Source organism: Aotus nancymaae, unplaced genomic scaffold (genome assembly GCF_030222135.1).
Source record: "Aotus nancymaae isolate 86718 unplaced genomic scaffold, 86718_ANA_hifiasm-v0.15.2.pri h1tg000022l_1, whole genome shotgun sequence".
In the NCBI taxonomy this organism is placed as follows: domain Eukaryota; kingdom Metazoa; phylum Chordata; class Mammalia; order Primates; family Aotidae; genus Aotus; species Aotus nancymaae.
In genome coordinates, this window is record NW_026988435.1 from 1,709,472 (window position 1) to 1,735,140 (window position 25,669).

General features: G+C 46.2%; 4 non-coding genes and 2 pseudogenes across 4 annotated transcripts; 5 read left to right on the forward strand and 1 right to left on the reverse strand.

Moving 5' to 3' along the window:
• Nucleotides 1–4,486: 4,486 nt before the first annotated feature.
• TRNAV-CAC (transfer RNA valine (anticodon CAC)) lies at nt 4,487–4,559 on the forward strand. Its single transcript has one exon. It is a non-coding gene; the product is annotated as a tRNA-Val (tRNA).
• A 3,454-nt stretch (nt 4,560–8,013) lies between these two features.
• On the forward strand, nt 8,014–8,084 carry TRNAG-CCC (transfer RNA glycine (anticodon CCC)). The gene has a single exon. It is a non-coding gene; the product is annotated as a tRNA-Gly (tRNA).
• Nucleotides 8,085–14,652: 6,568 nt separating this feature from the next.
• Nucleotides 14,653–15,888, reverse strand: LOC105707701 (FAM231A/C-like protein; annotated as a pseudogene).
• A 3,479-nt stretch (nt 15,889–19,367) lies between these two features.
• TRNAE-UUC (transfer RNA glutamic acid (anticodon UUC)) lies at nt 19,368–19,439 on the forward strand. Its single transcript has one exon. It is a non-coding gene; the product is annotated as a tRNA-Glu (tRNA).
• Nucleotides 19,440–20,893: 1,454 nt separating this feature from the next.
• On the forward strand, nt 20,894–21,213 carry LOC135276346 (large ribosomal subunit protein eL42-like; annotated as a pseudogene).
• A 1,176-nt stretch (nt 21,214–22,389) lies between these two features.
• On the forward strand, nt 22,390–22,463 carry TRNAN-GUU (transfer RNA asparagine (anticodon GUU)). Its single transcript has one exon. It is a non-coding gene; the product is annotated as a tRNA-Asn (tRNA).
• The last annotated feature ends 3,206 nt before the right edge of the window (nt 22,464–25,669 follow it).

Consider the following 25,669-nt stretch of genomic DNA (forward strand, 5'->3'; position numbering starts at 1 on the left):
CTTCTCTCAGATTGCCGTTTGGAACTTGTCCGTTCACTGGTAACTTTAATCTTTCTGAGGAGAACTTGTCCCTAGTCAGCCATCTTGGAAAGTCACCAAAATTTCATTCTAGACATTTTACAGATAATCCGTAAATACCTGTTACTGGATGGAGGTGTTAGTTGATATGTATGTGTTCCTTGGTCATTTTGTATCAGGAGAGATTGAAAACTGAGTATAAATAATAGGACTATATAACTGAAAAAAGATATTTCCCAGAGAAGCCCTTCTGAAATTTTTGTTTTAACAGTGGAAATAACTATGTTTGATACAAAGTCCTTTGACATTCAGATGTGAGTTCCCAGAGGGTGAATTAGGTGCTTTGGACACGGAAGCTGAGACCAAAGCTTGTGTGGGGGCTCTGCTGCCATCCAGTGCAGAGGGAGATTGGGAATATCTTTTAGTCTTTCTCAGCCTCAGTTTCCTCATCAGAAAGATCAGGTTATTGTTCTAGTTTTCTAAGGTCACTTTCTGCTGTTTTCTCTGAGTCTATGAGGGGGTGAGATGTGTATTCAGCATACTCCAGACACTGCCACGGAGACCTGCCCTAGGTCTCTACTGCGTGTTTCTGGGACCTGGCCCAGACTGAGCCAATGCCCTTAAAGTGCAAACCTGAGAGACAAAATGGAAGAAAGTCAGCAAGTTTGGGGGATGAAAATAATTTTTTAAAATTGTGAAGTAATGGTGGAATGTGGGGTAGCCTATAGTGGTGAAATAAGGTCAGATTTCAAGTTGGCTTTGGATAAGATAGAGGGAAAAAGAAGTGTCTATGACATCATCAGATTCCGCAAAAAACATCTTGGGCTGAGCAGTGAATAACTTACTCCACAGTGAACTTTGCACCGTGTGAAGGAGATCACAAGATAATCTCAGGTCTGGCTTATACTGAGGGGAAACACCAAGTCCAAGAGAGGAACACCGATTCCATGAAACCCTGCCCAAGACCCAGCAGCCTTGACCTTGGGGTTACCCTCACAGTGAACTCTCTTCAAGTTTGGGCTTAGCAGGAATGAATGGTGCTTAGAGAAGGGTTGTAGACATCCGTTCTTGCCTTAAATAGTTCTGCCCTAAGTTTAGGAGGGGCCGAGGTAGGAGAATTCTTGTATCTGACGCAGCATTACTAATAATATGCTTCTGTATTTCAGTTGGGAAAGGCTTTACACACAGTATCTTATAAACATATTAAGTGCTGAGTTTTCCTTTCTCTGGGTTTAACACTTGGGATCAGATATGAATGTCTTCCTGAGGAACTCAAGCCAGTGGGAGGAAGAACACAAACAGGTAATTTCAACAAATGTGGTAGTTCTCCTAAACTGGGTGGAGTGATAGCTCAAAGTAAGGCAGACGGGCCAAGAACACCTCTTCTATCTAAGAGGGTAAACCACTGAGAGGAATTGCTGAGGACAGTCTGTTTTCATCAAGTCTCACCACAGATAACTGAACCCAGGACATGGGCCAAATGGTATAAAGCAGAATTCTTTCTAGGGAAGGGAAGATGTTGCCTCCTTGAAAAATGTGGAGCATCCCTGAGAGGCAACTTGGGACAAGTGTGTGGTTGACATGATTGGAGGTCTGCAAGCATTTCTCCGTTCAGCCATTGGACAAATGTCACTAAGAACCTTCTTTAATACTTGGCCCTGCGCTGAATACATGGATTCAGGGATCAATAAAACATTATCTAAACTGTCAAGGGGATCTCAGGTGAGTAGTCAATAATGGCCGCATTGCATGAGAAGTGCCATAATAGACACACGATGAAAATACGGGGAAGGGGATAACATTCAAAATAGGCAATGGCCTGCAGTCATTGCATCGATAATAAATGCATAATAACAACTTTACAGTCTTAATTCAACAACTGAGAGGAAATGGACAGATTTCTCAGAAACTGCAAAATTGCAAACTCAACCAAGATGAAACAGACAATCTGAATAGTCCTATAAACACTGAAAAATTGAATTTGTAATTAAATAACTCCTCACAAAGAAATGTTCAGGCCAAGTTGGTTTTACTGAAGAATTCTACTAACATTTAGAGAAGAATGAACACCAATTCACACAATCTATTATGGAAAGATGTAAGAGGAGGGAACACTTGCCAACTCATTGTATGAGGCTAATATCACTCTGACGCCAAAACCAGGCAAACACGGTACAAAAGGCAACTATAAACCAATATCCCCCTTAAATTTAGATGCAAAAATAAAAATCATCATCAAAATATTAGCAAATCAAATCCAGCAATGTATAAAAAGTCATACACCATCACAAAGCACGATTTATTCCAAGTCTGCAAAGTTGGTTCAACATTCCAAAGTTCATCAGTGTCATCCACCATTCAACAAGCTAAAAAGGAAAGGAATGTGATTATACCACTTGAGGCAGAAAAAGCACTGGCCACATCTAATACCCATTCATGAATAAAACGCTCAGATTGCTTACACAATGCCTCTTCCGGGACTTCTTAATGTGAGCAAACGACTGTTCTGATCAACGCAATGTAACGCGCGACCCTTGGCTGGCTCAGGTCGTGGGGTAGGGCCGCTTTGCGTTTTTCCTTTGGATCTGCCCCTCTTCCGGGTTTGTTCTCTAGAGCCAGCGGAAGGACTGGGTCCTCTCTCTTTGGCTCCTGTTACCCTGTCAGAAACTTCACACTCCTTCCCTTTCCAGAGAAGCTTCAGAGAGTGCTTTGCTGGGTGTGCTGGAACCAGGCAGGGCGCAAGTCTGTCGGGGTGAGCGCGGTGAGTCCACGTTTCCTCCGCTGTGAGTGCTCTTCCCGCTCCTGCAGGGAAAGGCAATGCCCCTTCTGTCTTGTCCACGTGGGACTCCAAAGGGTCCAGACGGTTGGCAAATCCTCTCAGAGTGGGCAGGGGAGGAGACAGAATATGGAAATGGGGCGGTAGAGGGGTGGAATCCTACCGAATTTCCTGATTGAAGGCTGTCGTGAAGTAGGCCTCTGGGAGCGCGGCCCTCCAGTTTCTGGTGAGAGTAACATCCGACCAGTATCTGGTGAGGTCCAGTCTTGTCCCTGACTGCATTTTGGGCCAAAAGCAGAACGCGGCCGGCACTACGGCCTGGCGTCCTTGACCGAGCGGTCTGCATATTCCCCCGGGTGGAAGCTCTTGGACTGCAGGTGTGAAGGAAATGCGGTCACCACTGCAGTGAGAAAAGCAGCTCGGGAAAATGGCACCTTCTTCTCCAAACTTTTCTTGAGACTCTCTCGCTCTGTCGTCCAGGCTGGAGTGCAGTGGCGCGATCTGGGCTCACTGCGACTTCTGCCTCCTGGGTTCAAGCACTTCTCCTGCCTCAGCCTCCCGAGTAGCTACGTTTTTTTGGGGGGGGGATGGGGGAGAAAGAGAGGAGAGGAGAGAAGAGAGACAGAGACAGAGATTGAGAGAGAGCGATTTTAACATCTTCAAGCAAAAAGGGACTCTTTCTGCCTGTTGGCCGTCTTCTGCGTGGTGAACGTGAAAATCCGTCCAGACGGTTTCAGTGAAAACCGCCTTTACCTCTTTGTCCCTCTTAGATTGAAATCCACACTCCATAACCCTACTCAGCAGGAAAATTACAAACAGCAAATATAAGACGTTTCAGTATTGTAAAAGGTAAAATGAAACTGCCCTTCAAGAAGAATCAGAAGACCGATGAGGGAGAGAGGTGAGAGCTGAATCTGAGTGGGCTGCCCCGTCTTCCAGGGTTTCACCCTCGGCCTCATGAAGGCGTGGCTTGGCCTTCATGAAAGAAATATGGGAAATAAAGGGAAATACGAGGTGCTCATATTTTCAAACAGCCAAGTGCCCTGAGACACAGCCTTTGCTACGGTACCTGCTAAAATTTGAAAGTGTGATGAACTGTTACTTAAATTGAGCCGGGTAGACTAAGAGAGCAGCAGTGAAGGACGCCCTTTAGGAGGAAGACGTCGGGGCGCTGAGGCCCAAGGGCCCTCGAGGAAAGAGCGCAGCCCGGGCCCCTCGGCCTAGGGAAGGGCGGGCAGGGACGATCCTACGGTTCCTGGGAGGATGCGAAGAGCCAAGAATGCTGACTGCCGGCGCCGGGGAAAAGTCCCCGACGTGCGGTCCTCATCCCTGGACAGGCGGCGTCCACACTTCTCCGCGGCGCGGGGCGCCCGGGGCTCTGACGCTCCAAACCCGCCGGCTGCTGCAGCTTCCGGAGCCAGAGTGTCCGCCGGGAGGATGTAGCACCCGGCGCTCAGTTCTGGAACTAGATACCCCACGGCCTCCCGGGTTTAGAACCCAGGTATGGCTCCCCACGGTCTTCGTTTTGGGGATAGGCGAGGAACGCTAAGCCTGGCCCTATTGCGAGCCATAGTCTCCTTACTGGCTGGTGCTTGTTAGCTTTTTTCAGTCAAATTTCTTATGTTAGACAGTAATACAAATGGCTGATCTAAGGTTTTCATGATTATATTTTGCCTATCGATTACACGTGTGGTTTCTGTAGTGTAGTGGTTATCACGTTCGCCTCACACGCGAAAGGTCCCCGGTTTGAAACCGGGCGGAAACATGAGGATTTTAATTTAGGGGTAAAATTAATCGAGATTGGGAAACAAACACAGCACTAGTTGAACCTGTGTGTACGTTTTAGACCTCAACAATCTAGAGAGATTGTCGACCAGGCTACAATGGCCACTGGCCTGCCAGTAAGGGGACTTCACAGCAGGTCTGCTTAATATTAGCTTTGGTTCCAGAAATTCCTTAAGGTTCTCTTCATTCTCTTTGATCGCCTGAATTTTCACAGGCTGACGCTGAAAGTGGATGCCATCTTAGCGTATTTCCTAAGTATCCCGCTTGGCTCCGCTTTACTTTGATACAGTTACAGGTCTGACTGATTGGCAAGATCACAAAACAAAATATTTTTTGAAAAGGTTCTAAATCTGCATCTGGAAGTCGTAGAGTCAATATTTGGAAATAACATGAATTATGTACACACATACACATTTGCATGCATATCCCTTCCCCAAATGATCCTCAGAAAACCGGTAGGTGTTCAAACTACTCTCCGGGAGCTTAGATAATCAACGATTTAATAAATTCAATTCCTAATATATGGTGTACCCATCCTGGATTGTCCAGCCTTCTCTACCGCTTTGTCCCCGAACGCCCTCAATTTTGCCCAGGTGGATTCCAGGCCACTGACTCTCGCGTTGCTTTCTGTCCTCTCGACAGTGCGCTTCAGCACTATTGCCCCAGGTGACGCTGCTGAGAACAGCTAAGTGACCAGCACTATTGCAGCTGGAGGCCGAGGCCCAGAATCCTCAGGAATCTGCCATTTACCCAGGCGAAGAGCCCAAGGGTTCTCCCCACAGCTTCCCAACACCTTCCCAACATCCCTCTACAGATTTTTTAAAAATTAGACGTATTAACCTGTAGAGGTGGAGTGAATCAAAGAAACCACAAGATATCTCTCAGGGAACAAGGAGAGCACCAGGAATAATTCACTGGAGAATATTGAACAAGCAAGCCAAGGAAAAAAGAACGGAATGGAAACTGACAGGATGATTGCAGGGGATGGTGCTGAGGTGGATGCGAATCACTACTTACTATTAATAGATTGAGCCAAGCACACTAATGGGGCATAACTAAAATACTTAATAAGGCACTCCTTTACCCACCATGTGTTTTATAGTATGGTTGATAAAGAATGTGCCACCCTACCGGTTCTAGAATCTTCTGGAGTCAAGGAGCCAGAGCATGAGAGCATAAAAATCCTGTCACTTGAAGCCTTGGGCTCTGTACTGCTAAACCTGTCCCAGAGACTGGATTGCAAATGCAGGGGTGGTGTGATGGAAGGGACGTTTGTGTCCCCTTCAAGTTACATATTGAAGCCTTAGCCCCCAGTGTGAAGGTAGTTTTGGAGGGAGGGCATGTGAAGGTTAATCAGATTTAGATGAGGTCATGACCGTTGGATCTCTATGATGAAATCACTATCACTATAAGAAATAGAAGGAAGACCAAAGTGCTCTCTCTCTCTCTCTCTCTTTCTCCATCATGCCAGGGAGAGGGAGAAGGTAGCAGTCTGCAAGTCAGGGAGTGACCCCTCACCAGGGAACGGAATCAGCTGGCAGTTTGATCTTGGACTTCTCAGACTCTCAAACTGTGAGAAAGAAATTCCTCGTGTTTAAGCCACCCAGTCTGTGGCATTTTGTTATGGAAGCCTGAGTTGAGACCACTGGTTCACTGGGGAATCCACTGATGTGAACCCATGAGAAGTTTGTGACATGTCAAGTAGTTTGCTGCTCCTGGATCTGAGTATTGGCAAGAGCTGTTAGAATGATGAGCATAGAGGGAAACAGGGTGCAGAGAATAAGGCATTAGTCATTGTACTGAAGAAATAAAGGGACTTGACATGGCTTTAGGCTGAAGTTAGGTGCAGATTAAAGCTGCGGAAGGGTCACTCGGCAAATAGTGTGGCACGTAAATGGTGTGGACTACACTGGCTGTAATTTATCTGCTTATGTTAATGGTCACAAGAGCTGATAGTGGAAAAGTGTGGTATTAAAGCAGCAGTAAGCTTGTGGAGTATCCAATACACTTAAACACCATTTTTTGAATTGAACTGAAATTGATATGTTGTGAAAACGAGAGTTTATCCAAAGAAAGATTTTCTTTGGGAAATAGGATGGATGGTGGTGAGGATAAGTGTCTAGGCGGGGTAGAGGCAGCTTTCAGTGTCTGCTGAAACACCCACGGCCACTGCATACTCTTTGGGAGATGCTGGCTTGGGGCTGATCAGAGTGTTGAGGTAGAGGGTGGTACTTGATGCTGACAGGGAACTCCCTGGTGTGTTGAGTTTTATTATCTGTGACTCTGAGATGCATATGAGACCTTTGTAAAGTTAGAAGTTGAGAGTAGAAAGTACATGTTTGTATTTTAGAAAGAGATTTGGGAATACATGTAGCTCTGGTTGATATAGACAATATGTGAAGGTTTATTGGCCAGAGCTGGTATGTGTCTTGCATGTTGGGTGGAGAATGGATAGAGCCACAGCTCTGCGAGGTCAGTGTGAAGGGTGATTTCCTTGTTGGGCTCAAGTTTATAACTCAGCTGGGACCTGGCTTGGCTTCTTGACTAGGGAAGAAGCATGATTTCATGTCACAGCTCCTGTCTTTGAAAAAGTCGTAATGACTCCCAGACCCTACGTGTGGGCAAACTCTAGATTTTTCTCTTCATTGTAAACCCTCCAGGGAAGATTGAGGAAAGAAACCACTCTACTATTTGAACTTCATCAAAAGACTAATATATTAATATTTTGACCATCAATATTTCCTTAAACCAGTCTACTCCTTACATAGCTAATACATCAAGCATATTAACTTAGGAAATTGGATTCTCCCAGACAACGAATCATTGACTGCAAACGTTATTAATCTTTTTGCATCACATTTCCTTTAAATGCATTCTACATCTTTGAGCACACAAATAATAGTATTATAATGATTATAAGACCGATCGTTAATTACTCTTTTGCTAAAAATCAGCTACAAAGCACTAACTCAGTGGACCAACCTTTGTGTCTTCATTATCTCTACCTTGATTCTGGCCTTTTATTTTCTCTTTCTTCTAATTCTAATTCTGCTTCTGCTTCTCGTTTCCTCCTCGTTTAGAACTTTACTCACCTAAACCACCAGTTAGGTTACCTTCTCAGAACCAAGGCAGCAGTTTGAGGTTGACAATTGAAGATTTAGGATCAGAAAAAAGAAACACGAATGAATTTTTGATGTTTCATTATCAGGGGTTTGTAATTCAGGTAGAAAGACCTTTTTCAGAGTTAACAGTTTGATCTGAAAAATAAGCTGTTTTAATATTTATAACATTGTCTAGTAAAAGTTTTCTATAAAAACATTTTTTGCGGATGTCTTTGTTAGCTTTTAGTCGACACTTGAAAAAGCCGCTTGTAAGAGTTTCTAGTCTTTCTGTATACTTCTTTCATTCTTCCCCCAGACCCTAGTAGGAGAGAAGCATTGGTGGTTCAGTGGTAGAATTCTCGCTTCCCAGGCGAGAGACCCGGGTTCAATTCCCGGCCAATGTAGTTAATTTTTGAGCTTCACTTTCCTATTGTTCCTTTACCCTTCTGCCCTGCAAAATCATACTGCATAGCCTAAGAGTGCATTTAAAGGCTTCATCACCACAAGGTGAAGTGATGACAACAGTCACCAAGGTCATGCAAAAAGACATTCAGGAGACTAACGCGGGACCCTTGCAGTTGTTGGACTCCACAAACCACTTAGCAAAGTGGCAAATACGAAGTGTTGCTGGCCAGTCGCCGCGGTTTTCATATTGGTACCTGTTAGTTTCATCTATTCTCTCGGCGGATCCCTGCAAACCCAAAAAAAAATCAGGTTCCTGATTCACGTGCTGCACCTTAGGCTTCCCACTGAGGCATAATGGTGAGGATCAAGAAATGAAGCTCCCGGAAGGAGAGACGCTGTGGGCGGGGCAGTCACCTCAGAGGTCCAAGAGGCATCAGCGACCCAAGAAAGGGGAAGTGTGTGGGGAAGAATCTGCGTGGAGATGAGGGGAGCGTGGAGAGTGGTACTTGTGCAGTGGACCCTCGGGGCTGTACCCCAGATACCGAGAATCGAATTTGCTAACATCGTAGCTACCGGGGCCTCCGAGTGTTTTGTGGGCCCATTAGTGTTCAGAGAGGGATTCCGGAATCTGCGTCTGGCAATGTGTGTCAACAGGTGTTGGCCTGAAATTTGGCTGGGCATAGTGGCTCGCGCCTGTAATCCCAGCACTTTGTGAGGCTGAGGTGGATGGATGGCTTGAGGTCAAGAGTCCAAGACCAGTCTGGCTAACATGGTGAAACCACGCCTCTACTAAAAATACAAAAATGAGCCGAGTGTAGTGGTGTGAACTTGTTATTCCAGCTACTTGAGAGGCTGAAGCAGGAGAATCACTTGAACCCAGGAAGCAGAAGTTGCAGTGAGCCAAGATGAGGCCACTGTCCCCAGCCTGGGTGACAGAGGGAGACTGTCTCAAAAAAATAAAAAAGGTGTTGGCCTGAAAATTACATTTATATTTATTTTTTAGTTTTTTTTTTTTTTTTTTTTTTTTTTTTTTTTTTTAAGAGACAGGGTCTTGCTTTGCTGCCCAGGCTGCATTGCAGTGATGCACTCCTAGCTCACTGTAGTCTGGAACTCCTGGGCTCCAGTGATCCTCCCACCTCAGCCTCCAGGGTAGCTGAGATTACAGCTAAACCACCATGCCTGGTCCAAAAAAATATATTTGTAATATAGGAAAGCAAAGAACAGAATCTGGGAACTGTTTACCTGCTTGTGCTGTGAGGATGTTACTGCACTAGAGACACAACAAACGGCAACGGGTGATGAATTTTCTTCCAAAAGTTTTTAGAAGATTTTCTCTCCATTTAACAATCGCTTAAAATCTAGGACCAGCCACATTGGGGGAAATTTTTTTTCTTTCTGTTTCAAAAGTGAACCTCAATTTATTCAATATGAAAACTTTTCTAAGTGTGACTCCTCTGTACGTGTTGTGTATTAGACAATGCTGATACTAGGTTAGAACTAACTGGCTTGTTTTCTTTTTGTATTTAAAACTCTTTGGGGGATCTCTGACTTTCAAGAAGAAATTCTGAACTGCAATACATAATTGTTTTCTGTTTTTGTTTTAGAGATGAGGGTGTTGCTTTCTCACCCAGGTGGGAGTACAGTGGTGTGGCCACAGCTCACGGCAGCTGGCATTACAGGTGTGAGCCATGGAGCCTGGCCCATAATGTCTTATTTTATTTAGCTCTAAACAACAATCAGATGTTAGGGAAGAAAAATGTAGAAGGCCTGATTCATGAAAAGGAAATTGATGAATTACTTATGCCATGCAGCAAAAATGTTCAGACTCTAGAGTCCCAAAAGTATCTTATAGTTTTGCTGAAGGTGGCTGGTTACAAATACCAGCTGCTGCCAGGAGGCCAGTTGCAGAAATAGGAATGTAGCAGTTTTGAGTATTTCTTCCTTATGTTTATATAGATATAAATTCTTTGTTTTTTTCAGTCTTTATCTCCTTAGTCATCTAAAATAAGGTGTACCAATTTTATACCTTAGTACATCTGTAATTTACAGGAGACCACGAAGAACACTGAACATATCAATGAAGGTTTTGGGTCCTCTTCTCCATTTATATATAGGATAAATGTTAAGCAGAAAAAATGGCTTTGCTATTGTTTCTACTTGGATGCCAAGTTGACAAAGGGTGAGCTGATAATTAGGCCCTTCCAGGGAGCCTCTCTGCCTTAGAGATATTAGCAGGAACAAGCAGAAATTTTATGTAAAGGAGAAGCACACGTCCCTGAGTGGGCTCAAAGCACCAACCTTTGGGTTAACAACCCAACACGCTAACCTATCGCACCAGAGATGAGAATGCTGGCTTCGTGTGATCCCAAGAAGAAGAAAATACTATTAAGTAAGGCTAACCTGTAGTGCCTTCGGCCTTGCTCTCACTTGCTTCAGAAGTCAGCGCCCCTTGAGATACTCAGGTCTGTGACCGCCGGTGCCTGAGCCTCGTGGGGGAGCTTGTACACCCCTCGCCAACTCTCCTGCGATCGGTGCCGTCGGTGCAATCGGTGCGGTCAGTGCAATCGGTGCAGTTGGTGGGAAAGGATCCAGGAAAATGACTGCGTCAAAAGAAGAAACTTGAAAAAGAGTGAAAGAGGCTAGGCGTGGTGGCTCACGCCTGTAATCCCAGCACTTTGGGAGCTGAGAGGGGCGGATCACGAGATCTAGAGATTGAGAACATCCTGGACAACATGGTGAAACCCCGTCTCTACTAAAAATATAAAAATTAACTGGGCGTGGTGGCTCGTGCCTATAGTCTCAGCAACTCGAGAGGCTGAGGCAGGAGAATCGCTTGAACCCGGGAGGCAGAGGTTGCTTGTAGTGAGCCGAGATCGCGCCACTGCACTTCAGCCTGGAGACAGAGCAAGAATCCCTCAAAGCAAAAACAAAAACAAAACGGGAGCGAAAGAAGGCAGAGGTGGAGATGAGACAACGAGACCTCCCAGGAGGCTTGTTGTAGAGGCAGTGGCCGGTCCTGAGAGGTGAGATTTTTTGAAATCATGTAGCAGAATGGGGTGAAGGAAACGGAGAGGCGCATGAAAGAGAGAAAAGCAGGAAAATCTGCAGACGTCCAGGAATAAAGCAGAGAAAATAGTGTGTGTTTTTACATTAAAAAATATAAGTAGTACGATGGTTGTCAGCAGGCTTCGAGGTCGTGTAGTGGTTAATACCTACAGCCTCGGTTCTAATCCAAGTCACAGTAGTGTTTTCTACCCTGTGATTGTGGCTAACAGACCTGCAGTTTGCTTTGCCTTTAATCCCAGTGACCTCCAGAGAGCAGAGTAAACCGCTAGCCCGGAGCGCACCGCAGTCAGAAGAGGAGTTCAGCCCACAGCGAGTAAACTAGGGGCGGCCTGGCCAAAAGGAAAACTTGGACGTGCTCTTTGTCTCACAATCCCATGGGCAAAGATGCCACCTCTCAAGGACTCTTTCTCTGTAGCTTCCACTGATGAAATAATACGGTTATAGTCTTTTCTGGTAGAGAAAACAGCTCTATCAGTGGGACTTTTGAAAAACCCAAAATGAGGAAGAGCTTTTAATGAGTTTACAATAAAATCTACACTGGTTGTCATGACTACACCGGCTCGCCTCCATTCCCTGTCCACTAATTCTTATGAGAACAGTAAATTATTATTATTAATTAGCAGTAGTAGTATAATTATCTGAGATGTAGTCTTGTTCTGTGACCCATGCTGCAGTGCAGTGGCTCAGTCTCGGCTCACTGCAACCTTCGTTTCCTGGGTTCAAGCAATGCAAACAGTAAATTATTAAACTACAGTTCACATAAAGTGCACAAGTCTTTAGTTCAATTTGTTTAACTTTGATAAATGTAATCACCACCCAGCTCAAGTTAAAAAAATTGTCATCACCTGAGAAAGGCCTGTAGAGCTCCTTTCCAGGCAACTCCCACCCTGTGTCCTCTTAGTTAATAACTACTCTGATGTCTATTGCCATAGGTTACAATTGCCTGTTCTTAAAATTCACATGAGTGAATGTATATATCTTTGGTATTTGGCCTTTATTCTGTAGTTATGTTCATTATACTCATGAGATCTATTAATGTAGTATCATAGATCACTTCTGAATTTTGGTTTTGATGTTACTGAAGTCTTGTGATGAATTTTTTTTTTTTTTTTTTTTTTGAGACAGAGTCTCACTCTTTTACCAGGTGCCAGGCTGGAGTTCAGTGGCATGATCTCAGCTCACTGCAACCTCCTCTTCCTGGCTTCCAGCAATTCTCCTGCCTCAGCCTCCCGAGTAGCTGAGACTACAGGTGTGTGCCACCACACCCAGCTAATATTTGTATCTTAGTAGAAACAGGGTTTCACTATGTTGGCCAGGATGGTCTTGATCTCTTGACTTCCTGATCTGCATAACAGTCTTTTGTGCACTTGAGATTCATGGAAGTACTTCAATTGTTGAGTAATGACCTGATTATAAGTTTAACATTAGTATAATTTGTCAGTCTTCTAGAATGGTTTTTCACCAGCAATGACACTTGAAGTGCTACCAAATTCTTGTCAGCATTTGGTGTACTAACTTTGTGAAATGTAGCTATGCTTTCAGAACGGTCTGGCCAACATGATGAAATCCTGCCTCTACTAAACATACAAAAATTAGCCAGGCATGGAGGCATGCACCTGTAGTCCCAGCTACTCAGGAGGGGGAGGTTGCAGTGAGTGGAGATGGTGCCATTGCACTCCAGCTTGGGTGGGGAAAAATGTAGCCACACACTGGTGAGTGTTTAGCGCTATCTCAATGGGGAATTAATTTGTACCTGCCTAAAGAGTGATACTATCTAGCATATTTTCTTATGGCTTCCAACATATAAGATATTCTCCTTTGCAAAAGCCTATTTGAATATTTTGCCTGATTCTATTTGGCTTAGCTCTCTATTACTGATCTATGGAAGTTCTCTTACATATTCAGAAATTGAGTCATTTTTCAAATAAGTATATTGCAAATGAATTTTCCCAGTCTGTGGCTTGACTAACAACTGAAAATTGTCAACTGAAAAATTACACAAGTTATAAACTTAGAAAGGAGATTTTATTTTTTATAAAGGTTTCAAGCGTGCAACGTGGCCATTCTGACAGACTGGGAGGCATACCCTCCTGCTGAAACCGGAAAAGTAGGTTTCCAGGGAGGGAAGAGTGGAGCAGGTATTTATGTAGATCTGGCTGGCCACATATGCATATTCAACAGGGAATAGGAGAGCTATGAATATTCATGAAAGGATCCTGCTGCATGCATGCTGAAGAAACATGCCTGCTACATGCAACCCATATTGACTTTGGGGTGGAGACAACATTTAAATGCATTATAATTAGGCCTCATGTTCAAAAGGTGAAGGAGGGACATAAAGGCAATCAGGTGCACAGCCTCTGTAAACTGGCCAGAACCAGTCCACAGCCAGAGGTCTCTTATCGAGAGAAAGTGACTGAAATCAGTCTCTTGTCCAATCAGAGCTGTAGTTATGGCTTGTGTGTGGGGGTGGCTCAGTCAGTGTGTGGTACTGGGTGAGCTGCGAGGGCTTCAGCATTGCTTATCTCAAGGCCAGTGCTGGTGTAGCTGCTAGAGAACAAAGGAAGAAGAAAAATATCTGTGGCAATTAGAACATACTTTATTCTTTAAGTTGAGGGGTGCATGGCTTAACCTTGCCTGGCATGGCCTTACATCTTGTGTATAATGTGGTGTCTTCCTGCTGTAAAGAGTCTGCTCTGACAGTCTCGTGGTCTCTGTTTTAACATTAGTACTGGTTGCGTGTGTCTAAACCAAAAGAGGGAGACAGTCTAAGGACAGGTGCCTGACCTTCCAGATACTGGCCAGGAAGTCAGTGCTTAAGACTTCTCTGGGGTCTCCTTGGCGAAGGGGTCTGTCTAGTTGGTTGGGTGGCTTTGGAGTTTATTTTTAGTTCTCAAAGCATTTAATTTTGATGAAATTTTGCCTTATATTTTCTTTATTTTTAAAACTTGTTATGCTCTATAAGAGATCTTTCTAATCAGGATAGTAAATGTATTATTTTAATTTTATCTCTCTATGGGTTCCAGAGTTCTAGTTTTAATTTTTAAATCGATGACATCTAAAATTCTACTCCTAACCAAAACATTCTTGGGGGTTACCAAGACAATTTCAAAAATCTTCCATAAATGGTCCTTAAAGAATTTACTGGGATCCTGGGCTGCAGGGCACAGTGGCTTTAGTGCACCTCTGCTCTTAAGACTATTCAGAAACTGTCTCTGTGAATCCAACACGCTGTTTAAAGATCAGCAATTTAGGGCTTGCTTGCGGCTCGCAGTTATGTGGCAGCTGCTTTCTGGATCTCGTGAACGCCTGCATGAATACTTCTCCAGGAATTTTCTAACTTTGAATTCTTAAGGTATTTCCAGTGGCTTAGTGATCTCTTTCTTTTGCTTACTGCCACATACATACCACCAAATCCTGCACTCCAAGCTTCTTCTGCACCCTGGACTCCCAACCTCCAGTTAGACAATCTACATCTTCCCGCACCTGCCTCAAGCTCCATCAGGCCACTGTGCCTCCCGCAGCAAGCAGGCCAGGTGGGATCTGGATTCCTTGTACACTTCTGAGGCAGGTGGCCAGGGATGTGGATGATTCGGGTGGGAGTGGGTAAGGTTGAGGGCAGGAGTACACTGCAGTCTTCTGTCTTCGACCTCCCTGATCCAGATGCTGCTCTCTCTCCGGTTATCTGCCTTCAGCCCTGTGTGGGAAATCAGGTCTGCACCCTGATCTTCCTGACTTCTCATTTTGTGAGGAACCTGAAGGGATGAACCATTGCTCTTGTTCCGTGCATTCTGTCCAAAAGGTACCATTCTCTCTACTTGCTCCGGGGCCTACCCACTTGTTGGGGTCTGTGAGAACGGCACGTCTGCTGGGGTCTCTTGACCTGGAAGAGAGTCCCAATAACTGGAGGACAGAGTGCATGCAAGAAAAGATAGACAGAAAAGCAGGGTCTGGAGGACTGAATGGGGAATGCCCCCATCAGCAGTTTATTCTGTGCACAGGGTCTCATTATATACTTTTCAGCCTGCAGTGGCTGACATCAACATTGGGAGATTACTTACAACGAAAGGAGAACAGAACGTTACAACATCATGAGCCTGGGATTCAAGATAAAACTAGTTAAAGGAGAAGCATACAATCAACTGTCTTAAAGATTGATCCATAAATGATAAAACAAACAGGTGACCTTTTCCAACTTATCAGATAATCCAGAACACAAAAGCAAGATCCTATTTTACAAAGATCGAAGCAAGCTACAAATCTTAAAGATAACAATTGCAGATGTCATGTGAATAGTCACAAGGTTCCGTGACTATTTGGTTAACAAAGTCATAAAACTACCCCAGAGCAGGTACTTCAAGAAACACAATGCCTAGTAAAACCACACAGCCTTCACCCAGCCCTTAGGTCAGTGGACCAGAGATAAACTTCTGCAAACTCCACTTCTTTCAATTCTTTCTTTCCCTTAGCTCGACTGCCTCTGGGGGGAGAAATGTGTCTGGCCTCAAACTCCATTATGGCAGGGACACTTAGGGGTCTCTACGCTGGAGCGATCCCCACACCCACTAAGCTGTGGTGCTCAGGCTGGAATGTCACCCAGTACAGAGGCTGTGCAGCCCTTCAGTTCTGACTGCCCCACAGCAGCAAGACAAAGGCCACCGGGCATGCTGTGGTGGAACAGAATTCAGAGGCATGGGCCAAAGGTGTCTCTTTCCACAGTCCCTTTGCAGACCCCATGGAAGTAGGCACCCCTTTGAGGAGCAAGGTGGCCCAAGCCCTGGCTTCACATGCAGGCTCTTTGGTCCAGTGGGTCCTCTCTGTGCCTGGTATAGCCAACTGTTCATGCATCTCACCTGATTTCCCCTCCTCCACCACCTGAGCTCCTCCTCCACCCCCTTGCTCTGCTGTCCTTAGCACAGCAAGATCCCCAGCCCTTGGAAAAGCCCTATCCCCAGTGCTGGGGGAGGGAGTTGGGTCCAGGTCATCTAATCCCAGAAGAACAGAGAACTTGAGGCAGGAGAGAATCCTTTCCCTTTCCCTTGCGGGGTCTCTTGGCACAGCCTATCCAGGGGCCTGTCAGGGTCCAGATATCCTCTACCTTCCTTGAGGACCTGAATTTCCAAGTCCCCAGGGTTGGTCAACGTGGAGTCTTTCCCATTGTTCATCTAGGAACTGTAGGAATATCTCATGGGGCCCTCTCTTACCCATTAGAGACACCCAGAAAATACTCCAGCAGAAACTGGGTACAGGGCACTGGACAGCTATAATTATAATTACAAGATGTGGAGGTCAGATATATTTTGTGACAGTTTTCTCTCTGTCTGTGGCTTGCTGGCCTTTCCACTTTCTCAGTAGTTTCTTTTGATGAGAAGATATGACTAATGCTGATGAAGTCTAATTTATCCTCTTCCTTTTATATGCATTTCTTTCTGTGTCCTACTAGTTGGTAGGCTAATCTTTGCCTTCCAACAAGTCTCAAATTATCCTGAAAATGCTTTATACTGCTAGCTTTTCAGTTTTGGTATAAAATTACTTCTGTGTGCAGCATGAGGGAGAATAACAGTGTTGGTTTCCTCCACCTCCACAGGAAAGTCCATCAATTGAAATGATTTATTTTCTTCAATTGAACTGCTTTTATTGACAACACGTTTATTGACCCGTATAGCTATGGATCAGTTCCAGGCCCCTTCACTCCGTCTATTTATCTATTTGTCTCTCCCGATGCCTTGCCTATAATAGCTTATAGTTAGCCTTAAAGTCAGACAGTGCAAGTCCTTGTTTTGTTCTTTTTCACACAGTGCAATAAATTTTGAAACAGGCAATAACTCATGAAACCCTTGCACACATCAGGATATGCTGTCACTTGCTCCCTTTCTGATATGGTTTTGTTGTGCCCTCACCCAAATCTCAACTTCAGTTGTATCTCCTAGAATTCCCATGTGCTGTGGGAGGGGCCCAGGAGGAGGTAATTGAATCATGGGGGCTGATCTTTCCTGTGCTATTCTCCTGATAGTGAGTAAGTTTCACTCTCTGATGGGTTTATCAGGTGTTTCCCCTTTTGCTTCTGCCTCATTTTCTCTTGCTGCTGACATGTAAGAAGTGCCTTTTGCCTCCCGCCATGATTCCGAGGCCTCCCCAGCCATGTGGAACTGTAAGTCCAATTAAACCTCCTTTTCTTCCCAGTCTCAGGTATATCTTTGTCAGCAGCATGAAAACGGATAAATACACTCTCATTTCAGAGTGCGACACATGCTCTCACTCACGTATGCTGGTTGCTGACTTGTGACCAAAGATTGTCTATTGTTCCCTCTGGGGACAATGAATCTCCAGGTGTCTGCAGGAAGGATGAACATGCAAAAAGTCCACAACACTCAGCACAGAGTCTGGATTTAGTCCCACTAGTATGGATGGGACTAATACTCTTGAAAAAGGGACCCCAGAGAGTTCTCTCACCCTCTTTCTGCCCTGATGATATGATGAGAAAGTGGCAGTCTATAAGCAGAAAAAAGCCCCTCACCATAATCCTACCATGTTGGCACGTTGATCTCAGACTTCCAATCTCCAGAACTGTGAGAAATAAATTTCTGTTGTGAGTTAGCCACCCAGTGTATGGCACATTGTTATAGAAGCCCGAACTGAGACAGGTGGAATCCCACGGAAAGTCTCTAATTTGCTAAGCTGGTCATCAGGTGGGATGTTGTCAGCTGGAAACAGGAAGAGCTGGCATTTCGTGCATAGGCAGGAAGAGAGTGGACAGAACCATTGTCATTGGCTTTGTCTGCCTTGGCAAACTGGAGACCGGGACTCGGCTCACCTTCGCCAGCCACAGGAACACTGGGAGGACCTCCAGAGGAGGTTAAGTCAACTAAATGGTAACTTTAGATCCTGAAACCTCATAGGATTTTTTCTCTTCCCTTTGATCTCTCTTCTGCCTAACCAATATGACAGGAGTCACCGCCTTTCTTTCCCTTCAGAAAGGGATCCCTTTCAGACAGGACCGAAGTGGTCAGCTGTTTACCCTTGGTTTCTCTGCAGACTCAACTGAAGAAACCTGAAGCTCCAGGAGAGGCGCGTGAAGCCAGCTGTCTGCCTGGCTGGCCCTGGTCAACAGGCTTGGAAGAGGCCGATTTGGAGGACAGAATGGAAGAAAAGACCTAAAGGCAGAATCTCATTGTGTCCAGATGTTAAAAGCCTCAAATCCTGAAATCCTACTGTGTAGGGGAGGGAGGGAGTCTGGAGCTGGTTGGACCCCCAAGCCTTCATCTGGAGACTCATCTGCACAAGCCCAGAGAGCAGGACTATGCGCATCAATGGTTCTCAAGAAGGGGCAACTTCGCCCTCACACCCGTCTCCCATCCCCGCAGGGACACTAGGCTGCGACTAGGGGAAGCGGGGAGGGAGAATGTCAAACCGCTGGAATCTCTCTCGTCAGCGGAGGCGAGGGATGCTGCTAAACACCCTAGATCCACCCGAGGGTCCCTCCCACACCCCAAAGTAGCTATTCCGCGGAGGTGGAGAAACTCGGGTGTAGATCAATGTCCACTCACTTGGCCGACAGGAAATCATGAATTGGCGACTAACTGGATCTTGGATCTGAGAAAAAACTCCAGCGTTAGAGGAAACTCTTGGGTTTTGCCCGAAGCGTATGGAAGTGTGGCTTTGCAGTTGCCTAAGATGGGAAAATGGCAGTCGTCGCAGGTTGCAGGGGGAAGGTCAGAGACCAGTTCAGGGCCCCGATCCTTCCTGGAAAGAGTTTTCCATCCAGCCCGCCTCAGTTTCTGCATCCATTTGAGTCCTTTATGATGTCAGGGATGCCGGGGTCTGAGTGCTCTATGATGCTGAGGGTTTCCTGGTCTCACCACGGGCACCTCCCTGCTCCCGTCTCCTCCCGGCAACCTGGTGCGTGGCTCAGGCCCCAGCAACCCGCGACCGCCTTTCCATGGACTGCTGCCTGCAAAGGCGCATCTCTAGGTCAGTGGTCACGTGCAGCTGGGAGGCTGCACGTGGCTCAGGAACTCGGGACTTGTGACCTTGGTGGGCCTCACTGAGCACCCATTGCATTGCCTGTGTGCTCTTATTTTGGAGATTAGAGGGAATGGCCTTGTGAGATGACTTCAGGAGCCATCAGTGACCCCCAAAAGGCAGAAGTCCTCCCAGAAGCACAGGGAAACTGTCACTTTGGACCAAAGACAGGAGAGACACCACTGTCTTCTGTCTCCCTGGTGGTCTAGTGGCTAGGATTCGGCGCTTTCACTGCCGTGGCCCGGGTTCGATTCCCGGTCAGGGAAGTTTTGGCACCAGCTTTTCTCCCACGGGAATCTTCCTACTCTGCTGTCAACCAGCCTGCTCCAAGGGCCAGATGCAGAACAGTCTCCGCTGTGAGTTGTGAACCCTGGTAAAGGAGGGCAAGTCCTGGTGGACTGCCTCTCAAGACACCACTCTGGCTTATCTCCATGTCAGTTATCCACTGAAGTAGCCTTAGAGAGTGACTGAGCATCTAACTCAGGTATATGCAGCCGTGCAGAGTTGCCAGCCCCTGCAGATCTGCACCAAGAACCACACCCTTTTTGCCACTACCGCACCAGAGGCACTGATGGGGCTGAGCTGTGAACTAAGAGAGAGGCCAAGCCAAGTCATGGTATTTGTGTGTACACTGGCCCATCAGCTGAGCCTCCCCACCTCGGTTTGCAGCTACCTGCTTGTTAGGCCTTTGGAAGAGGTGACTGGAGGATGGTAGAGGAGTGAGCGCAGATGACATCCTCCAGGGCCCTTCTGTTTGGAGATTGAGTGGTGGAGGAAGATGATGTTCGCTGACCAAACAAAGGCAGCAGGTGGAGTAGGCACACATGGAAAACCGTTGCCGGTGTCCTAAGCAGAAGGCAGGTGTAAAAATCAGCTCCACGACGTCCGGCAGAGTGGCTGGGGTGAGAGGGTGGTGGCTGCGGGGTGGGAGCCCCTGCTGATAGGAGGCCTGGGTTGTCACGTGGGTGACTGGGTGGAATCTTTGGAGGAGGGAATGGCGGAAGCTTCCATCTTTGGTGGAAGAATGGCGAGCGGTGAACACACCGCCAGGGGAGAGGAGGCTGTGCTGTCCCTGCAGGTTATGTGCTCATTCATACTTATCTAGCAGGGGAGAGACTGTGGTCACGAAGGGGTTCTCCAGGGTGAAACCTCCTCATCGCACTCTAGACTTGCTGATTGAGGTGATTTCCTCAATGTGGGAAACGGTGTTTGTGCTAGACGAGGGCTGTGCTGACATAACCGGGTTCAAGACTGGCATCGCTTCACACCCACCCAAAAACGTTTATGGCTTCCTTCTCTCTCTCTTTTTTCTGTTCTAAAGTTGCCTCATCTTCACATCTCATCATTTTTCAAGAGTGTCTCTCTCTCATTAAAAGCCCCACTAAATATATGAAATATCACAACCAGGAAGACTGCAATGACTACATTATTCATTCGTGGAAGCTGTAGACCAGCCAGATTGACAGTCGCTTCATAGTTTCTGCTAAAACAGTGAGACATAGAGCACGTTAAAGGTTTCTCTTTGACGGGCCCCTTGTTTGTGAACTATTGCTTTCTGGCTTTCCAGCTGCAGATAAAGGCTGCAGCTGGTGAAAAAACTGAAAGCAAAGCAAGAGACATGTGGGTTCACTCCAGTGGGTCCAAGATATAGCCAGACTGTACCAGGATTAGGATTAGAACCGCGGTTGCTGCTTTCCGTGCCGGTAGCGCTCACACCGACATGGTGAATGTTCCTAAAACCCGCCGGACTTTCTGGAAGAAGTGTGGCAAGCACCAATCCCACAAAGTGACACAGCACAAGTAGGGCCAGGATTCTCTGCATGCCCAGGGAAAGCGACATCGTGACAGGAAGCAGAGTGGCTATGGTGGGCAAACTAAGCCGATTTTCCAGAAAAAAGCCAAAACTACAAGGAAGAGTGTGCTAAGGCTTGAGTGCCTTGAGCCCCCTGCAGATCTAGGAGAATGCTGATTACTCAAAGATGCAAGCATTTTGAGCTGGGAGAAGATAAGAAGAGAAAGGGCCAAGTGATCCAGTTCTAAGTGTCATCTTTCCTTTTATGAAGACAATAAAGTCTTGAGTTTATGTTCAAAAAGAAAAGAAAAGAAAGAACCGAGGTTGCTGCAGGCATGCAGAGCTCTAACTGCTGTAGAATCCCAAGGCGCCCCACACGTACTGCCCGTCGTTTTGCTTCCCTCCCCCACCCCGCCCTCTCCTCTCTCTTTCTTTCTGTCTTTCTTCTTTCCTTTACTTCTCTCTTTTGACAGAGTTTTGCTTCACTGTCCAGGCTGGAGGGCAGTGGTGAGATCTCGGCTCACTGCTACATCTGCCTCCCAGGTTCAAGCGATTCTCCTGCCTCAGCCTCCCTAGTAGCTGGGACTGCTCACGTGCACCACCACGCCCGCTACTTTTTATATTTTTAGTAGAGATGGGCTTTCACCATGTTGGCCAGGCTGGTCTCGAACTCCTTACTTCAAGGGAGTGATCCACCCACCTCGAGATCCCAAAGTGCTGGGATTATAGGCGTGAGCTACGGCGCCCGGCCCCCTGTTTTTTTTTTTTTTTAACATGAAATCATTTACACTATTTTTACTTCTTTATTCTCGGACAGCTACAGGTTCTTGTGATTTTCTCTCATGTGTTCTCCTCATTTTCCCCTCTCCATTCTGATACATGTCCCATCTCCTCTGCATCTGGCCGGTGCCCTCTGCACAGGCATCCTGGGTGGTCCCGTCATCTCGTCCTGGTGTCCTTTGCTTCTTCCTCCTCCCTTTCCTGTTTCCCCTTTTGAAACCCCTGCCTCTTCCTCACTCCCGCCCCACCGACCTCATCTACTGAAGCTGAGTTGAGTGAGGGGAGAGCAAGCAGAGCAGATGATTTCCTGAAGGTGGCGCACAAAATCCAGAAAGAGCCACGAGGAGTCATTTCCCTTGAGCCTCACTAGGCTGAGGCTGGGGTCACAGATCCAGGCATTTCCAGAGGCACTGGCTTCTGAAGCAGGAGCTGGTCAGTGTAGGGCAAAGGCCATCTGACCACCCCTTTGGCTTCAGAGTCACCCAGTGCACGAGTTTCTAACGGGAAAAAATGATTAGTCAACTCAACCTCTCGTTTTGCGAGGATTTGGAGTCTGCACACTAGTCCTGCAGAAAGCTAATGGCAACCCCTAGAGTTTAGTGATTGCTTAATCTATGTTGAGATGAAAACAAAAGGTTTAGATTGTCTCTGTGGCACAATTGGTTAGCACATTTGGCTGTTAACCGAAAGGTTGGTGGTTCAAGTCCATCCAGGGACTGCTTTTAAATGTTGGCAGTTGTGCACAGATAAATGTTGGCATTTGTTCCCAGATGTGGTGGCTCATGCCTGTAATCCCAGCACTTTGGGAGGCCTAGGCTTGAGCTCAGAAAAAGACCAGTGAGACTCATATCTCTTAAAAAAAAAAAAAAAAAAAGCCAGGTGTGGTGGCTCACATCTGTAGTCCCAGCACTTTGGGAGGCCAAGGCAGGCAGATCACCTGAGGTAGGAGTTTGAGACCAGCTTGACCAACATGGAAGAAAACCTGTCTCTACTAAAAATACAAAACAAAACTAGATGGGCGTCGTAGCACTTGCTGATATTACAGATACCATCTACTCACGAGGCTGAGACAGGAGAATTGCTTGAACCTGTGTTATAAATGCCATAATCCATCTAGATTACTTTTGGTCAGACGATCAGATGTGGTTTTTTTGTTTTTATTTTTAAGATGATTCTCACTCTAATCACCAGGCTGGAGTGCAGTGGCACCATCTTGGCTCACCGCAACATCCACTTCCGGGTTCAAGTGATTCTCCTGCCTCGGCCTCCCGAGTAGCTGGGATTACAGGTGCCTGCCACTATGCCTGGCTAATTTTTGTACTTTTGCTAGAGATGGGGTTTCATCATGTTAACAAGGCTGGTCTTGACCTCCTAACCTCAGGTGATCCGCCTGCCTGGGCCTCCCAAAGTGCTGGGATTACAGGCATGAGCCACCACTGGCCATCCTCTCTGCTAATTCTAATATCATGTTAGGTCTGTTCAATTTTGATTATCTGATGATTTCCCTCTTTATGGGTCATCGTTTCCTGGCTCTTTGCATACTAGGTGTCCTCTAATTGGATGCTGGACGTCGTGAAGTTTACCTTCCTGCATACTAGCTATTTTTAAATTCATTTTTTGTCCTTGCCAGGAGGAAGTCATATTTTATAATTTCTATAAATTGTCTTGAAGTTTGTCCTGGAATGCACTTAAGTGATGTGTAAAGAGTTTGATCCCTTTGGATCTTGCTTTTATGAACTTTTAGGTGGTTCAGGAATAGTGCTCAGTCCAAGGCTGATTATATTTGATTACTAAAGCATTATGAATGATGAATAATTCCATTCTGGCTGGTGTGAATAGATACTGTTTTCTGCACTGTGTTAGTAGCTGGGGTTACAGGGACATGCTGCCATGCCTGGCTCATTTTTGTATTTTTAGTAAAGATGGTGTTTTGTCATGTTGGCCATGGTGGTCTCAAACTCTTGACTTCAGGTGATCTGCCTGCCTCCACCTCCCAAAATGCTGGGATTACAGGCATGAGCTGCAGAGCCAGGCCTAAAAATATATACTTTTGCTGGGCATGGTGGCTCATGCCTGTAATCCCAGCACTTTGGGAGGCCAAAATGTGCAGATCACCTGAGGTCAGGAGTTCGAGACCAGCCTGACCAACATAGTGAAACCCCATCTCTACTAAAAATGCAAAAATTAGCCAGGCGTGTGCATGCCTGTAATCCCAGTTACTCAGGAGGCTCAGAAAGAAGAATCGCTTGAACCTGGGAGGTGGAAATTGCAGGGGTCCTAGATAGAGTCACTGCACTCCTGGGTGACAAAGCAAGTCTCCATCTCATATATATTTATATATATATATGTATATATATTCCCATATACTTGGCTTAAGATCCAGATATAGCTTCAGATTGGTTTTCTCTCAGGCAATTCAACCTGTTCTGCAGCTGTGCTCTGAGATGGAGGGTAGTCAAGCAGGACCCCCAGGAAATAACTCCTGAACTTTCCGAGACGTCATCACTTACTCGGTTTCAGCCTATGGAGAAATTCAGGCATTAGAAGAGAATGAAGAGAACTTTATGAGATGTCCTGATCTCAAACTTAACTTGTTGTGTTGCCCTCAACGTCCCCTGCTGAAATGATTGCCTGGTGACAACTGTGCCCTTCCCTCCTCAGCACTGTGACTAGCAGGACACGGCATGAGGTGTGGTTCCCCGTGAGCAGATTGTTAGTTAGTAATGGCAGTCCTTTCATGTTTCTTTAGAATCACTTGTGTGTTTCCAACCTTCACAAAAGCAAGGGTGCTGCCACCCCATTTCAAACGGGGGACTGGGGTCCTTTCACATGTGAATGGAACATGATAACCCCTGCACTACAGAGACCCCTCACAGTCTCTGGCACAAGACGTATTTCTGAAAATGTTAACATCTGCCATTTTTAACTACTGGAGTCTCCAATACAAGAAATTCGACTGCTTTTCAAAATTTTAGTGAAAAAGACACCAGGAAACACAATCCCTTAGGCAGAGAGGCTGAACCTCGTTGAGGGTTCCTCATTTAGCCCCAAAGCCAAGATCCTAGGGACCCTCAATCTGGCTTCGGGATCCCACATCTCACGCAGGGTTTCCGGAAACTAAGCGCCCCTGTGCAGGATTCTCCCGGCTGACTCTCTCTGGCTCCCAGAAGCTGCAGGCATCAGTGCGTATTGAGCATCGGAGCCCTGAGTGCCCCACGCCGCAAGAGTGTGGACGCTGCCCCTTCAAGGCTGCAGACTGTGCATCGGGGGCCTTTTTCATCAGCACCGGCCATCAGGCTCTTGGCTCTTGACAGGAAATCATGCTTCGGGTCCTACCGGGAGCCATAGGACCCTCCCTGCTCGCCCTTTCCCCAGCTTGAGGGGTCTGACCGGCTCTTTCCTTGCCAGCCCTTTGGCCTCAGCACCTCCACATCTTCCAAAGGACATCCTTCACTGCCACTCTCACTTAGTCTATTCAACTGAATTTAAGCTGTACTTCTTCACATGTTCAAGTTCTAGCAGGTACCCTAGCAGAGGCTGTATCTCAAGGCATTTGGCTGTTTGAAAATATTGAACAACCAACTCAGACCAAACTATGCTTCTTGGCCTGCATTGAATGTATGTGAATCTCAGGCTGTGAGGTTTATAAAATGCCAGGGTTTCACTGAGCCGTCACTGCCGAAGGACACAGGCAGCCTATTCAGATTTCATGATCACAGCATCTCCACCTCCATCTTGAGATTTTTTTTTTCTAAGCGCCGTTTTATTGCATTCTTTCATTCATAAGACTTGAAACTTTTTATTTGCCTTTTTAATGTTCCTGCTCAACAGGTCTTGAAGTGAATTGTAAGAAAGAGGTAAGGGCAGTGTTCAGAGAAAGGCAGCATCTGTGAAGTTTTCACATTTGCCCCACAGCAAGAGGTC